Genomic DNA, 17,056 nt, shown 5'->3' with positions numbered 1-17,056 from the left:
TTAAAGTATCTCTATATTTCTCTGTCATTACTAGTTATAGTAACAGTGTGTCATCTGCATAACAGAGTGAATCAGTACTGCCTTTGTGGGGTTGTTTTTGTTTTGTTTGTGTTTTTTCAGGGGAAACATGTTTGTTTCTCTAGATTTTCCACTCCACTGTTTTCCAATACTTTCTACAATCTCCCTCCAGGAATTTTTGAGCCCTTGTATTGATTCTATGATTATTTTTGCTTATATTGAGACAATGATTGTTATTCTTTCGCTGATAAATTCAGTAAAGCATAGACAGAGCATAAGGAAGCAGCACATAATATAAAAACTATTCACATAGGACTTACTTATCACTTAGCGGTTTCCTCTGATAGAAAACCAGCATTACCCTTTTCTTTATTTTTGAAAGATGAGTTATCCTGTCTCTAGTGTGGTGATGAAATATAAGCATGAAACTAACACGTTTAAAAAAATAGCGCTGGTGTCTTCCTGTTGTATAAAATATTCCTGCTAAAAGCTTCTATAGGTGACAGTGCTACATCCCCTTGGCCTTTTGAGATAATTACTTTTAGCCATGCCATTTTCTTGTGAGACAGGAGACACCCAGGGTCCTCTCAGGTTGTGTTACTGCATCGGGGTTTAAAGAAAATGTGGTCATTACTGTCACAGTCAAACAGATTGACCCATGTGGTTTGGGCTACTTAAGGGGAATATGCACAGAAAGACTTGCAGCAAAATGGCAACCATGCAGAGGTCATGAAATTTCTATGAAGATTTAGTGGTGACAGAAAAATCATTGAAGAAGCAAAGTGACTAACCTGAACTCAGCCTTTAGCTGTTCCAGGAGAATTTGTTTGATGGGAAGGAAATACATGTTAAAGTCAGAACAGGGGGTTTCCAGTTCCTGTGGCATTTTTATTACACACATTAAGGCTTGTCATGAACAAAACGGGTCAGCTGAGCCGTTTTGATATTTGCCGTTTCATCCACCACATTATTCTTGAGAATGAGTTCCATAAACCAATTCAGCATTTTGTTTTTCCTGATGAAAAAAATCTCACTTGAAATAATTGCAGCTAATGATAGTGTTGGCAGGAGGAAATGTTCTGTTTTGTGTGGACACGCTCCACTTTCTATTCCCAGAGACCCATGATTTCCCAGAGGATGAGAGGCCTGTGAGGACTTTGCTGCTATTTTTGGAAAAATGATTTGGGAACATCCACTTAAGTTTAATTTTCATAAAAACGCGAATAAATGCCAAATAAGTGGGTTTTTTCCCCTTTTTAGTTGCTCTTCAGCTTTAATGAGCCAGAGGACACTAATTGAAACATTTCTCTTTCTATTTTTTTGCATTAATTAAATCTAACTCCACTAAGAAGGACGTGAGATTATTTACCGCTCTCTCGCTCCAGATTCCACCAGCGCTCATTAACGTTTCAGCTTCATTTTCACAAGGATTCGATGTGAGAGTTACTAGAGTTTCTATTTCCAATGCCAACACTGACAGGTTCACAAAGTTCACAACAACATGAACAGGGAAGGAAAATAAGTGTTGTGAAAATCTGTTGGCAGGAGTCCAGGATAAATGATGGAAATCGCTTAAACCAAACAAGGAAGCAAGAAAGCAAACTTACGAGACGGCCCAGCAGCTTCTTCTTCAAGTTTGCGTCCAGCTTCCACTTTGTATATAAAGACAAATGAAGAAGGAAGCCAACTTCCACAAACACATCACATGGTTACAGTTTATCTTCCTGATTTCCAATTCCATTTGACATTTAACACCAGCGGCCTTGACCTTTTATTCGTTATTAGGCATTGTTATTGTCACTGCGGCCATCAGTCAGACTGCAACATTTAGGACATAGATCCGCCCTAATGTGAACACCCTGCCTGTCATCCCTTTTCCCACTAATTGGGGTCATTGGACTAATATGATACAACATGAAAATCTTTTTGGGATCAATCTTGAATCTAACTTTTTAAATATAAACTCAAATTTATCCACCGAGGTCATAAATCAAATAGGACATAGTTTTATTTTCCTATAGACTGAGTTAGTTTCAATCAGAGGCGCTGCCCCCTGCTGTACGTGAGAAAGAATACAGGCTTGAGGCACTTGTGTTCTGATTTCACATTTCACACATAGAAGCGATGTCCATCTTTGTCACGGCGGGACACACCTGTGTGTTTATGAAGTGGACCCAAGATGCAGACGCAGGAGAAAAATGAAGTATAACATAAAGCGAGCTTTTAATGCGGCTCAATATATTAAACAAGAAACGAGGGAAAAACTAAACTGAAACCTATACTGGGATAAACTAAGATTAACTAAGAGCATGCGAACCAATGACGAGAAACGTGAACATGAGTAAAACCTGACAAGACTTGACAACAGATGACCCGACAAAGAACAGAAGACAGAGGACTTAAATACACGGGAGGGTAATCGGGGAAGTAGAAACGCCTGGGGAGACACAGCTGACACAAATGAACATGACGCCACAGGGGGAAGCAAAACACAACACAATGAACATGGAAACACTTGACTCTTCAAAATAAAACAGGAAACATGGAGAGATGTAGACACGAGTTTGACAACGTGGACACAACACAGACATGAAACACAGATTGGACAGGAGACATAACACAGAAACCAAGACATGGATGAAACAAAAAGCAGAATAAACCTCAGCTAAATCCAATTATTAATTACACAAGAACTCACAATCACAAACTTAACATAAGAAACTCAAAAATACAGACTCAAAACGCTGGGTCACAAAACTTTATAATCACATAGAGGAGAAATATCAGACATTTCCCTCAGTCTGACTTTATTTTTAGCCATTTATTCTTTATTCTGTCCATTACGGCACTTCATTGAAATGATTTCGCTCTTACCTTGATCGAAAGTTTCAAGCCCAGGAGGTTTCCATCAAAACATCGTCTGTAGATTTCCCCGCAGTTCAGCGTGATGCGTCTTATCTTTGGGAAACTCCCGACAGGAATTTAAATTGAACTTCTGTCAGTTTGACTGAGATTTGGCAAGTGAATGTGTGGGAAGCAAAATCAGAAAAGAAAGAAACAACGAAATGAAAATACGAAAGGACTTTTACTTGGTGAGAAATGGAGGACTTTCTCACTTCTTTCAAGGTCTTTCATTCTTTTATAGTCACTTTACAGAGTGTTTTATTGCAAAGGTGCTACCGCTCTGACCTCTAGATTCTGTAATGCTGCTCACAGACAAAACTATCCTCAGCCAGCGTCTGGATTTTGAAGGGCAGCAGTTAAAAGCCTAAATGTAGAAGGTGGTGCTGATATGATGAGGTCACAACATGACATTTACCAGGTGACATGGGGAGGACCACTTAAAACCATTTCAGAGACAAGGAGAGGACGACAAGAGCAGATAAGCAGATAAAGTGTTTTAAAAAGCTGAAAGCTGCACCAAATAATTATAACATCCAGCTGTGATTGTAGTTTTTGCTCAGGAAGAAATCAAGCTTTAGTTTTGGTCTTTTCTTTAAAAAACAGCCCAAATCAGAACAACAGTCGCCTCAAGGAGCTTTATCTTGTAAGGCAGACCCTACAATAATAGAGAAAAAACCCAACAATCATATGACCCCCTATGAGAAAGCACTTTGGCAACAGTGGGAAGGAAAAACTCCCTTTTAACAGGAAGAAACCTCCGACAGAACCAGGCTCAGGAGGGGCGGGGCCATCTGCTGCGACTGGTTGGGGTGAGAGATGGAAGACAGGATAAAGACATGCTGTGGACGAGAGACAGAGATTAATAACAGATATGATTCAATAAGATAGGCAAACAGACTTCTCAGCATCACAGCTTGTTAAGGCAAAGGTAGAGTCAAAAATAATTATATATTTTGTTAATGTATTTTTTTCATGCAATCATGTGTGATGTAAGACAGTGTTGTATGCACACTCAGGTCCACAGGATCTTCCATGAAGGGTGATGCTGTTTTCCAGAAAATCTATTGGTCAGTAGGTGCTGGTTTTGTATATGCTCCCAGTGTGCACTGTAAGCATGTAACTGGTTAGAGGTGAACCACCATCTATTCTCACAGTACAGGCCTCCTTAGTAGGTGATAGTCACTGGTCATCCTGTATCTTAGTCCAGCCTGGTACTGTGTAGTTTCACATGTCGTTTAATGTTCATACTCAATCTGTCAATGTTACAGTTTGTTCACAATTAAAATACACCTTTATTAAAAGTATACTTTTCCTCTACTTGCGATGTCGTCATCAGTGCAGCAGTAACTTGAAAAACAACAACGATAACATCATATTTATTAACTGTATAAATATTAGCCCTGAGCATTCTTGGGCTCAAACCATCTGTGATGAACTACAGATTCTTTTAGTATCTGCAAATCCCGTAAACTGCTGAGCTTTACTGTTGACAACTCTTTCCCAGGACATTACGATCTGTTATCATCTTAGTAAGTAAATCACTCCTTTAAACCCTTCCTGAAGGAGTCTCATGAGCAGATGATTTAGCCTTTTTATGAACTTCCTGATAAATTCTGATTCATGGTTTGTGGTATCCAGCTCAGGTGGCAGTTGTGCGGTTTGCGCCATTTTAACAGTACGAGGTGGGTGACTTTGTGACCTTATTTTGCGACTGACAGCTTACTCGACACCATCTGAACCTCACCGATGCAGTAAACGCCGCCCATCTGGTACCGCTCAAAGCAAACACCAAATATGGCGTGACCCTGGGCCCGCGCTGGAGGAGAGAGAGGCGGGGAAGAGGAAAAGTAACTTCTGTTTTACACAGGAAGCGCCCTTGACTTATGGCTAGGAGCTGGATGACTTCAAATGAGGTTTCTTAAATATACAGAGCATCCTCTCTGTGAAATATTCACGGCTTTAAAACAAGGTCACCGGTGACCCAGTGCACTGCAAACAGCACAAAAAGGGAGGAATAAAACTCTTTAACTCCCACCCTGTGGTGTCTAGTTGAGCATATTCTACATCGCATGTTTTGTCATAAACAACCGATGACTCAGAGCAGCCCGAAGCTGAGAAATGTCAACAGGTTTAGCATCACAGCCTAAATTCACCCTCCTGCGTTTAAAGTCAGAACTCAGTGATTCAGATCAGGATTTATTTGGCTTGTGGTTTGTTTCTGGTGATAATTTAATTTAACGTGTAGCGAGTATGACTGTGAAAAATTTATCTTTAAGGTAACACACTGCAAGTCTTATTTTCACCCTCGTGCACGACTCTCGTTTCTTTATGATGGATGTACATTCTTTGTGATTTATTCTGTTTGAAATTTAAATTTACATATTTTATTTATCTTACTGGGTTTAATCTCCTTATCAGGTGACAGAAGTTGGGCACATTTTGAGGAAGCACCCAGTCTGTGTTTGGCCTCTATCGTCCGGGGTTTCTGTCTTTTTAAACGTCTACATTTTCCTGCCTTTATCGCTGACTTGCTGAAAAACATCCAAACTCGATGCAGAGCTATCTCTCTGAATGTGAACATACAGCTTAAATTTTGTGAAGGAGGGCCCCTTCTTGTTTTCTTTATGGCAGCCTTCATGCTGACGGATGGCTGTGTGTGTGTGTGTGTGTGTGTGTGTGTGTGTGTGTGTGTGTGTGTGTGTGTGTGTGTGTGTGTGTGTGTGTGTGTGTGTGTGTGTGTTAGAAAAGCTGCGGGCTGGTCAGAAGTCACATATTTCTCAGCCATAACATCCACAAAGCTCATTAATAAACACTGAGTGTTGTTTATCTACGCACATATAAGTTGTGCTGCTACAGCGCGTGTGTGTGTGTCTCAGCACATGCGTCAGTGCTGTGGCCTTGTGCAGACTCACACTCTGTCACACTAATAGAGTTTCTGAATCCCTGAAACTTTCCATATATTTATGTATGCAGTACTGTCACAGTCAGGTCCTGGTGAACAGTTTGGGTTCATCTCTAACAGCTGTTGTATTTTAACCCACTTGTTTCAAAGCTCCATTTTCTTGGTTTCCATGACGATGCATCCTCACTGAAGACACAACAGCACAGGGCTGCAGACACAATCCCTGCGTCCTACTGCAAAAAAGTCGTGCCGATAAAGATGCAGGACAGTTTGTGTCAGTGCACCCAAACACATAGTTGTTGTTGTTTTGCGTGTTAGAGCTGGCTGAAATATCAGTTACCACAAGTAATCACCTCAACAACTTACAGCTGCTTTAGAAAAGAGGAAGTTCTGGTTTCCCTTTTTTCACATCTTTGTATTTCTGACTCTTTTGAGCTGTTCTTATTTAATGAGATGCATTAGATGATTTAAAAACTTGTTTTTCTGTCTAAATAATATATAATAAAAAAGAAATCTCTGATGCTTAGGTTAAATGAGGGCCATCTTGGACCCAGCAGGCCTCCCAGTTTGCAGCACGCTGCTGAAATCTGGGATTTAAAATCCTTAGTCATCATGGTTGTTTTGAGATTGGTTATTAAATCACTTGTATTAGATCTCATTTTCCCATGAAAAGTCAAGCGTAATTTATTCTGTTTAAACAGGGTGGGAACAAATATCCTGTGACTGAATTGTGTTGACAAGTTATAATGGCGTTTTACATTAAAATGTCATTTAAAAATACATTTAAAACAAAGCCAGTAACAGATTAGCACTACAAGAACCACACATGCCCCAAACATCAGCTGTTCGTGCACCACTGTTCTCCTTATGTGTGAACGGATTGGCATCTGATCTTAATTTCTTGGAAACCTTTCAGTTTAATTTTTCTTTGTTTGTACAGTATTTATTATGTTTATGGTTTTGGCATAAGCAGCTTTTCCATCAGGCCACCCAGGAAATGGATGCCTGCCAAACAGCAGCCCCTTATTGCCTCAAATTAAACCTGTCTGCATCGAAAAGTAAATGGTTACAATAGCCATAGCTAAACTGTGAAGTCGTATTTAAATTTTAACAGGCGTCTCGGGGATACTCTGTTTACATGCAGATGTTGTGGCTGGAGCACACCGCAATTCTGGAAAGCAATGCATTAGGCTGGCTCGGGCTCTCACTCATATTCAGTGTGTTAGCATCATTTAAATCCAGAATTGAATTCAAAATCCTGCTCCTCACATACAAGGTCTGAAATAATCAGGCCCCATCTTATCTTAATGACCTTGTAGTACCATATCACCCTATTAGAGCACTTCGCTCTCGCTCTGCAGGCCTACTTGTTGTTCCTAGAGTATTTAAAAGTAGAATGGGAGGCAGAGCCTTCAGTTTTCAGGCCCCTCTTCTGTGGAACCAGCTTCCAGTTTGGATTCAGGAGACAGACACTATCTCTACTTTCAAGATTAGGCTTCAAACTTTCCTTTTTGCTAAAGCATATAGTTAGGGCTGGACCAGGTGACCCTGAATCCTCCCTTAGTTATGCTGCAATAGACGTAGGCTGCCGGGGATTCCCATGATGCACTGAGTTTTTCCTTTCCAGTCACCTTTCTCACTCACTATGTATTAACAGACCTCTCTGCATTGAATCATATCTGTTATTAATCTCTGTCTCTCTTCCACAGCATGTCTTTATCCCGTCTTCCTTCTCTCACCCCAACCGGTCGCAGCAGATGGCCCCGCCCCTCCCTGAGCCTGGTTCTGCTGGAGGTTTCTTCCTGTTAAAAGGGAGTTTTTCCTTCCCACTGTCGCCAAAGTGCTTGCTCATAGGGGGTCATATGATTGTTGGGTTTTTCTCTGTATCTATGAAGCGCCTTGAGGCGACTTATGTTGTGATTTGGCGCTATATAAATAAAATTGAATTGAATTGAATTGAATTGAATTTTCTGGTGGACTGTGACAGGTTGGCAACGCACAGGAAAATACAAATAGGGCACAAAATTTAAATCTAGCATGCAATTACAAATAAACATATTTACAGCCACCTTCAGTGGTCTCTATAGCTCACTTTATGACAACAATATGAAATTAATTTCTATATAAATTTGCTAATTGGAATCCTCTATGTCCTCTGTAGTTAATGCACTAATTTATAAGAGGAGAAAAATGAGGTTTGTGTGTCTGCGAGTTTTGCACAGCAAGTCTATAAATGCAGATTGCTAACCAAGCCAGCTAGCATTAGCTGATAACAGTCCACCCCCTCTACCAAATATGATTACTTCTGCGAACAGTGCTGAGTAATATCTTGATTGCCACTTACATCTTTGATATACGGTTCTGATATTTGTGGGACTAAACCATGGGTGGCCAACTCCAGGCCTCAAGAGCCGGTGTCCTTTAGGTTTTAGATGTGTCCTTCATCCAACACAGCTGATTTAAATGCTAAATGACCTCCTCAACATGCCTCGAATTTCTCCAGAGGCCTGATAATGAACTAATCATTTGATTCAGGTGTATTGACCGAGGGTGAGATCTAAAACCTGCAGGATGCCGGCTCTCGAGGATTGGAGTTGGACACCCCTGGACTAAACACTCAACTTTAGCATTGATTTGGTTTAAGTTAGATAGAGGGATAGTGGATATATTAGACAAAGGATGTTGAAGATGGAGCTGCTGAACAGGAGGAAAGAGCGACCTCAGAGGAGGTTCATGGATGTGCTGAAGGAGGACAGTGTGGCAGAAAAACATGCTAGAGTTAGGGCGATGTGGAGGCACATAACGTGCTGTGGCAATCCATATAAGAAACACCCAGAAGCGTCAACACAATAGGTGTCATTTTTCTGTATTTTTGCATACAGTCCAGAACGTGTTGTAGGGTAAATGTTGAAACTGATAGTGAAAAACTAGAAAAGGAATATAGAGCCAGTAAGTGTCATCAGTGTAGAGAGGACACGTGTGGGTGGATAACAAAAATATTCTAACAAGAATTTAAAATGTTAAAAAAAGAAGAAGGAGGCGGCTTGGCTTTGGTTTTAAAATAAAAACTTATTTTTAACTGTCGTGGTTACGTGTATTTATGATTTGACTGTTGGGAATTCCTCATGAATATCTAACGTTAATCATTTTATGCTGCAGGTTGTTGTTTTCTCTATGGCAACCTTCATGCCGACGAATGGCTGTGTGTGTGTGTGTGTGTGTGTGTGTGTGTGTGTGTGTGTGTGTGTGTGTGTGTGTGTGTGTGTGTGTGTGTGTGTGTGTGTGTGTGTGTGTGTTGAAATTGGATCCATTCCCTGTCGGAGGAAATACAGCAGTCTGATTTCCTGCCAATAAACTGCAGTTATGTTCTGGTTGCACTGCAGTCTTTCTATCCACATCTGCAATGAGCTGCTGGTACTGCTCATAAATATATGTAAATGCACTTGTAAACAGTACACACACATTTTTCAGCACTCTGTGTGTGTATGTGTGTGTGCAGAGTTCGACAAATCACCTGCACACACGCAGATTTACGCACAAATATTAGAATTACACGGTGGTGAAATGAGTTTTGCCATTCAGAATAAAAAACCATGTAACACTAACATAATGAGAATGTACAAGGTCGCATTTAAAGCCCTCTGAGATGCTTGGAAACAGCCATGCATGTTAAAGAGTAAAACTTGACATGTTGTTTAATCATCTCGACAGCTGTGCTGGTTAATAAGGAGACTTTTAATGTTCATGCAGTTCAGTGAGTACAGTTCATCACAGCATATTTACAGTCAGGTTACATTTTGGCAAGTCTATGGAAATATAAGCAACAGGAGTTGATGAAGTCCTCTGAAAAACTTTTAATTCTCTATGGACCAGACATAAAATGTCTCAAGTTCTGGTAATTGCAAACGTTAAATGTTTTGATTTGAAGCTGCTATACATTCAAGTCTGGTTAGATACAGGCCCAAACACAAATGATGTCAAATTATGTCTGCATGGCCATAAGAAACCAGGTTGAAAGTTGAAATCTGTCCACTCTGACCTTCTGATTTCCCTCCCAAGCACTAAAGCTGCAATTCCTTAAGTCACTTAAGGTCTTTATCACATACACAGACACACATACACACACACACACACACACACACACAAAGGTCTTTATGAATTTTGATTTCTAAATTGAAATCATCTGTATGTCTGTTAGGAGTCTGAAGGGTAGCACTGGCGCTTGCCAGTATGTTTTCTTGTTGTTAGTTTTGCTGACACTGTTGTTTTGCATGGGTGGAGACAATTTCTGTTCTATAATGGTGGTTCAGGTTTTTAAAACTTAATTCATTAATTAAAAGAATGAACTGAAACTTGGGTTGGACGTAAGATGTTATCTTGAGGTCTAGGTTTGAAAAATATGTTGTAAAAGGAACTTCTTTTATTCATTTTCTGTCACATAGATATATTGAACAGATGCCTGTAAATAATTAGTTTGTACATTTCTTTCTACATTTGGCTCTGTCACATGTCAGAGAGTCAATATCCTCAATATGGTCATCTCAGTCATACTGGTTGTGAGTACAGAACTCCACCCACCTGCTGTTTAACTGTTGTTTTTTGCAAGAGACAACCATTAGAAGAAGACTTCCTGTTAAAAGGGAGATCTTCCTCCCCACCATCAGAAACACCCTTCCTCACAGAGGGTCATCTGACCATTTAGGTTGTCTTATGTTGTAGGGTGCTTTGCTTTCAATATAAAGCATCTTCAGTGACTGTATAATTTAAAGCACTTTGAATTGAAGATAATTTAATGAATTATTCATCAAGTTTATTGGTAATAAGCATTTAACCATCAGCCACATCTATCCCAGCTCTAACTTTGGTGTTTTTTACCTGCAGTTCCTTAAACTAACGATTGCTAGGATGAGGTTTTTGTTAAACAGCAGATGTTTATGCTATGTGTTGGAATTATGGGCTTTTATTTTAATACTTCTTATTGCGCCTCCCATGAATATTGCTTATTTATTGTGGACAAAATTTCTGGCTGATGCAGAAAGAGCAAATATAAGAAAAGTAAGAGACTTCGTGATATCTGTGGAGGGAAAATACAAAGTTTCTAAAAACCTTTGTCAAATAGGTTTAATACTGAATGAGCTGCAAGAACTAAATATGGAAATTTTGGAAATGTGCCATCACTCGCCTACATATTTGTGGACGATAAAGAGGCACTTGCATTAACTCTGACGTGTTTGCCATTGAAACCAAGCCTTCAGCCTATATAGATAAGCTGCATATTTGCTTTTGAAATGCATGTTTGTCAGCTCTCCTGTGTCTTATCTTTACAATATGTTGTACTTAGCGCAGGTGAAGGTAAACAATGACAAAACCATCAAGCACAGCTCGTGTTTAAAAGTCAACACTTTTCAGCTTGTAGTGAAAAAGTTTTTTTTTTTTCCTTTCTGTCCTCGGATATCTTATCATTAAAAAAGGATCTAATTTAACTGGTGCAAGTTTAAGTGGTTGCTTGTCGGTGCTAACTGAAATATTATTGTGTTTCATGGTACCACGACCATAAAAACCCGATTCAAGGATGTCTTCCTCGGACATGTCTGCCAAAAATTGTTGCAAAAGGTCTTTTCAGATGCTAAGAAAGACCAACATCTGAGAGCAGAGTCTAAAGCAAGCCCTGGATTGGGAGCTGTTTCATGCCTACTCCTGTGTTTGTAATCCCTCCCTGTACGCTCACTAGGTTTGACCTGGAGTACAGTTATCGCTTGCATTTCTGACAGCCTTGCACTGCAGTTTTATTCCCAATAAAATTCACCATTTCCCTCTGCAGCCATTTTACTCAGTTCCTGATCAGTTTTGTTCTCTTGCAACAGATTCAGAAATGTTTTGAATGATTTAAGTCTGTCGTGGTTTTATACTGTATTTCTGCTTGCTCCAATAAAGTCAGTCCACTTTGTTTCCCACAGATTTAAAACTGATTTCTGCTTGTAGTGGTAGAAGGGAGATGGTAGAAGAAAGGGGGTGTAAGTGTTCACAGTTATATGACATGTCTGCCATTTCTCCTTTGCAAATATTTATTTGTGACACAAAGAGCTGCCTCTTATAAACTGGATGAACTTCGGCGCCACCATCTTAGACAGCAGCTAGGAACAGAGGAGCTTGCTGCGCTCTGCAGCCGGAGTGAACCAAGTTCTCCACCTCTGATAGCTTATTGTAGCCCTCAGGCTCACAGCTGATCTCCAGGAGAAGGACTACCCTTTCCAGCTTCAGTAAAGATAGTGGAGTTGGAGTATGCTCCACCACTGTTTGAGATATAGTAGGGGCAGTGCATTCATTAGATTCTCGTGTTGCTCGGACTATTCTGAAGCCAAAACCTACTGAGTCATTCCGAAGTGTGATGATTATTCGTTTCACTTTTGTAACTGTGAATATCCGCTATATATGACTTCTATAAATAAGCTGAAGATAAAGCTGTTCATTTTGAAACTGTCACCTGAAGGTGATTCATTATACTTATTGCTATATCCATATTTTTATTGTTGGATTCTGCTAGAGTTGTTTTGCATGACTCTTATATACACTTCGGTCATTTTTAATATGGGTATCAAGCATCGTAGCAGTATGTATATGACAGAGAACAAGCAAAAGCAGAACAAGTGCATTTAACCTTTTGAGAAGATCCAGACTTTGTATGAAATGACTTTGACAATTTTTATTGGAAAATCTGCAACCTTGAGTGATTTCTTTATGCTATGTTCAGGATAAACTTTCCAAAACCTCCCGTTACACATACTAACTATCTCCTACTTGCAGTCAACACTATCTGGATCAGCTGTGAGCTAATGGAGCTAAAGTCTCACATGTGAGCTCTTAACTTGGACTCAAAAGCCGGAGACCAAAGGTTGAATGTTATACATACATTTTCCAGACTGATTATGGTTCCACACAACCTTTGAAACTGCACCCTACTTGTCAGCTATCGGGATTGTGTTGAGTGCTTCAAGTTCAATAGTGGTTTGAGTGGCGGTATTCATGCAATCCACAAGGATCTCCAAAGATATTTCTACTTGCTGTGTGTGGATTTCTGAGGGTGTATTGAAGACGCCTTTGTTCCTGTAGGCCCCCATAGTTCTCCACGCTGCTAAATCATTGAAGTCCCATTTAGCATGTTATGATGTTTGAACAAGGCAGGAAAGTTAAATCGATGCACATTCTGTAAAAACTCATCCCAAACATGTTTTTCTTGTGAAAGTGTCAAGACTTATATTGACACACACTGTAAGGTTCTTTATAGCAGCTGAGCTGACTGAACAGTACATACAGAGGGTCATTATAGACTTTCCTCCCACAGTGCCAGTTTGTTAAAGTAGCTGGACCCGGAAAGGTGTTCTTTGGCATTTGTGCCATTGTGTCCCTTCTAACTCCTAAAGAAACCATTGGTGTCACATTTAAACTCACTAAGTAATCCTCATTTCCTTTGGCATCCATCTATATCTTAGCCTGAAACTCTTTGTTTACACATCAAGCTTTCTTTGATCTCTAAACCTAACCAGTGACTGAAGGTGAACACCCAACAAACTCATTGATGTGGTCATAAAATGTGAAACTTCCAGACTTCAAATTAAGAGTTCTTTGGAATTAAAACGACGATTGTCATCTTTTGGCGTTTAATATCGTCCCAAAATCTTTCTGGTATGTATTTCTTCTACACCATCAACATCTGGCGCCTTGGGATGAGAACGTGTCCTCGATGTGATGCTGCGGCTACCTCACAAGAGCAATCCGGTCATTCGTTCAGGTCTTATGTACTCAACAATCATGTCTTTAGGAGCTTTGATTTGACTTTCTTACACGTCAACAGGTTTAAAATGGCCCAAGTCTTCAGCTGTAAAAGTAAGGATAAGCAACATATGAAGTTAAACTCCTGAAGTTAAACATTTGATGTGGAGAAAATTAACTCCAGAAATATTTGAAATATCATTTTAAATGTTTCGGATAGATCAGATAAAAGCAAAAGGTGACCTCGTCTGACAAAACATCGGTATTTGATGTCCAGGGATGAAACTGGAGTAATGATTGGACTCATGTAAGGTTGGTCAGATGAAGGATTCTCCGTGCTTTCTCTTTATGTTAACAGTATAGCTTGTCAACAACAAGTTGTGACAGTTAGACTTAATTCATGTTGTGTCCCAGAGACCATGCGGGGGGCAGTCGGTTCATGCTTTTCACTCAGTTCCTCACCGGGCTGCAGACTGAAGCACGTCCCTGTGGACATCACAGCTCACAGGCTGATCCACCTGAGGCTCTTTAGTATTGTCAGCATTTGGTTTGAATGCCATCACATGAATGAATTTCTCCAGAATGAATTCCAAATAGGAAAGACAGTCATTTGTATTCATACAGAAATCACTGAAGTCCTGAGTGTGGCTGAGAATGACTCAGGCAGAGCTCCTCTGAGGCAGACCGGTCAGACATAACTGTCTGTGTCTGGCTGCTGAGGTGGTGGATTTGAGATCATGTAAATATCAAACACGCCTTGGGGTTCAGTGACGAGCCGCTGTCTTTCGTCCTTGGATCTCCTCAAGTCTCTTATCTGTCTGTGAAAACAGAGCAAGTGGCCAAGGCAGCGAAGGCGTCTGACAAATCCAATCAGTCATACTCACCGCAGGGTTGGTGGAACTGACTCTTTTTACAAGTAGCCTCAGTAACCAGGTGCAGTGCTGTGTTCATGTGCCGTTATGCACTCAATAACCTCATAACATCTTCAGACTAGAGGCTATGACAGTACATTTCTGCTTTGTCGCCTTAAGTAGTTTTATCTTTCTGCACATTATAAACAAAAAAAAACAGAACATTTGTTGTCATTCACACCAGTAGACTTTTGGGGCTACTGGTGTTTTTGATAGCTTGACAGATTTTTGTAAAATATTCCTGTCATACTCTTGCAGCGATATGACTTGTTTTTCTACTCTATAATCAACAGCTGTGTCTGAGTCATTTTGGCCGCCCCCTGTGGCAGTACTGCAACACAAATCATTTCTGAGAGCAGTGCGTCTGACAGAGGTGAAAAGTGTAAAAGCAACAACTTTACAAATGATCAAAGTCAGGTCAAAGCGGGTACGAAGGGAAATCAGATGATGATGAGACACAAACAACAAGCTGTGCCTCACTCACTGCTAGAAAAGATGGAGTTTCCACATTACGGGACACACTGACATAACCTATGCCAGTTCCAACACCGTGGCTTCAAGTATCTGCTAACAGAGAGTAACACAGTTAAATTAATTAGCTGCATTCCTCTCTTTGAGGACAAGAGTGGGAATCATTCTTTTATCTGCAACGCAGCATGATGTCTTTGTAAAGCACATCCAAGAACATAGATTTACTGAACTGGAATTTGTTAGAAAAACAATAAATGACATTTTTTTTAAGGTACTTATGTCAAGATTTCATTTGAATCAACTCTCCTGACCAGTTTGTAATTTAGCCAAAATCAAAGAAAAGCTGTGAGAATTAAAGATGTGAAATATTTAATATTGGGGGGGTCCTGATGGGAAGGGGCAGTTTGTTCTCCAGTTTAGGAGCAGTCACAGCAAAGGCCTGGTCTCCTCTGTGCTTTAATCTGGGCCTCGGGACAGCTCGGAGCACTTGATCCACAGACCTCAGTGATCTTGCAGGAGTGTACCGATTCAAAAAATCAGAAAGGTATGAGGCTAACAAAAAAATGCCAGAATTATTCATGAGCTTTTGGTTAAATGCCACTAAAGCCTTTCATTCAAACCAAACCTTTAATCAAATGGCCTACAGGTTATCAGTCAATGTACAGACAAGCGTTGGGGAAAGAGCGAAGTCCAGAAAAAGACAAAAGGTCGTTCTCAGGGAGCGTTGACTAGAAACTCATGGAAAGTAACACTTTCCAAACAGAGGGGAGAAAAGGCTGCAAACTTGGCAGTTAATTGAAAGCTTGACTCTGAGGGACACCAGACAATCTGGTAAGTGACAAGGGGAAATGGGGAGAGTATATCTGGGGGGGAGGTTGATTGGGTCACCGCTGACAGTTGGTGAATGAAATGGAACGGCAAACTTTGAAAAACAGCAGAAGAATTAAAAGGTCAAATGCAATCAAGCACTTGGGTTCCAAAATAAAACAGGAAGTGACTAAACAGAAATTGTGGTTACATCAGCTGTCTTGGTAAATGTATGTATTGCAGAGAGCTGTGGGTAATTTGCTGGAGCCGCTGAAACTTTGTGAGCACCTGTTTCATCACTTAACAGAGCCTGAGAGGCTGACCTGGATGTGTCACACAGCAGTAAAATCTTTTCAATGTTTCACAGGAGAAACAAGGCCAGGGGCTTTGCCACGTTGCACAGTAAATCAGGATGGAATGACAAAATTATTACAGGTCGGTGCATGCAGAAAGGACAAGTCTGTATTATAGTTTCTTAGAATGAAATGAGAAGAGAAATCAAAAACAGAAACAGGGAAATAATTGTGCTCATAAGACAAGCCTGCAGGCTTTATTTTATTTGCTGCTTCTGATATTTCTTTCCATCAGCAGCAAATGAAGCTGCAGTTTTTCTTTTATCTCTCCCGGGCTCCCTTTTTATTTCTACAGAGGAGTAAATCACAAGGGAATGACCAAAAATACAGCTCGTATGGTTGATACTGTAATCGATGCACCAGTTAAGACAGGGTCACTTTTGTAAAACAAATTACAAAACAGTTAGCCGGGTTTTTTATAGGTCTGACACCCCTTCCAGCCTCTCTCCCATGGCTCTCTGAAGTTTGTTTTGCCAGAGATCTCTTCCTACTAAAAGGGAGTCTTCCTCCCCACTGCTGCTAGGTGCTTCCTCATAGGGGATTGTCGGATCATCAAGGTTCTCAAATCTTTCCAGTTCAATACAAAGATCTCTGAGACTCAGCACAGTGTTGTGAACACATTCAGTCATGCATTTTGAAAAGAATAATTTTCATTCGTAGATTCATGAAAAATAACATCTGACTATTTCCAAGGTCATCATTCGAATCCAAATGTTTGAAATGTGCAGGAACGTGACAAGCAGAGAATTTGTGACGAGTCGCTTCCCTTCCACACAAACTTGCGCCAGCTTTTGCAGACATGGAGGTCATGTGAACATCTGAGGAGGAGAGGATTTAGCAGAGCAAAATGCCACTTAATCCACAGAGATGGACATAATCGCTTTCAGTTCTGTTTTGTTTTGTCTGCCGTTGCTTTCCTC

The 17,056-nt window shown here is 40.3% G+C and overlaps 1 protein-coding gene across 2 annotated transcripts in view; it reads left to right on the top strand.

The window, feature by feature from the left end:
• The window catches only part of basp1 (brain abundant, membrane attached signal protein 1), a 49,136-nt gene that overhangs the window by 18,858 nt on the left and 13,222 nt on the right, over positions 1-17,056 (top strand). Inside the window, exon 1 of one of the 2 annotated variants that reach the window (XM_026149376.1) lies at positions 15,425-15,807. The exons of the other annotated variant lie outside the window; for it this stretch is intronic. The gene's annotated coding sequence lies outside the window, so the exon portion shown is untranslated. Of the gene's footprint in view, positions 1-15,424; positions 15,808-17,056 lie in introns of those variants that run through there. 2 annotated transcript variants of the gene reach the window in all.

This window comes from Astatotilapia calliptera, chromosome 18, assembly GCF_900246225.1.
Source record: "Astatotilapia calliptera chromosome 18, fAstCal1.2, whole genome shotgun sequence".
In the NCBI taxonomy this organism is placed as follows: Eukaryota; Metazoa; Chordata; class Actinopteri; order Cichliformes; family Cichlidae; genus Astatotilapia; species Astatotilapia calliptera.
The sequence above is the reverse complement of the archived record's forward strand: the minus strand, read 5'-3'. Positions and strand labels throughout refer to the sequence as shown.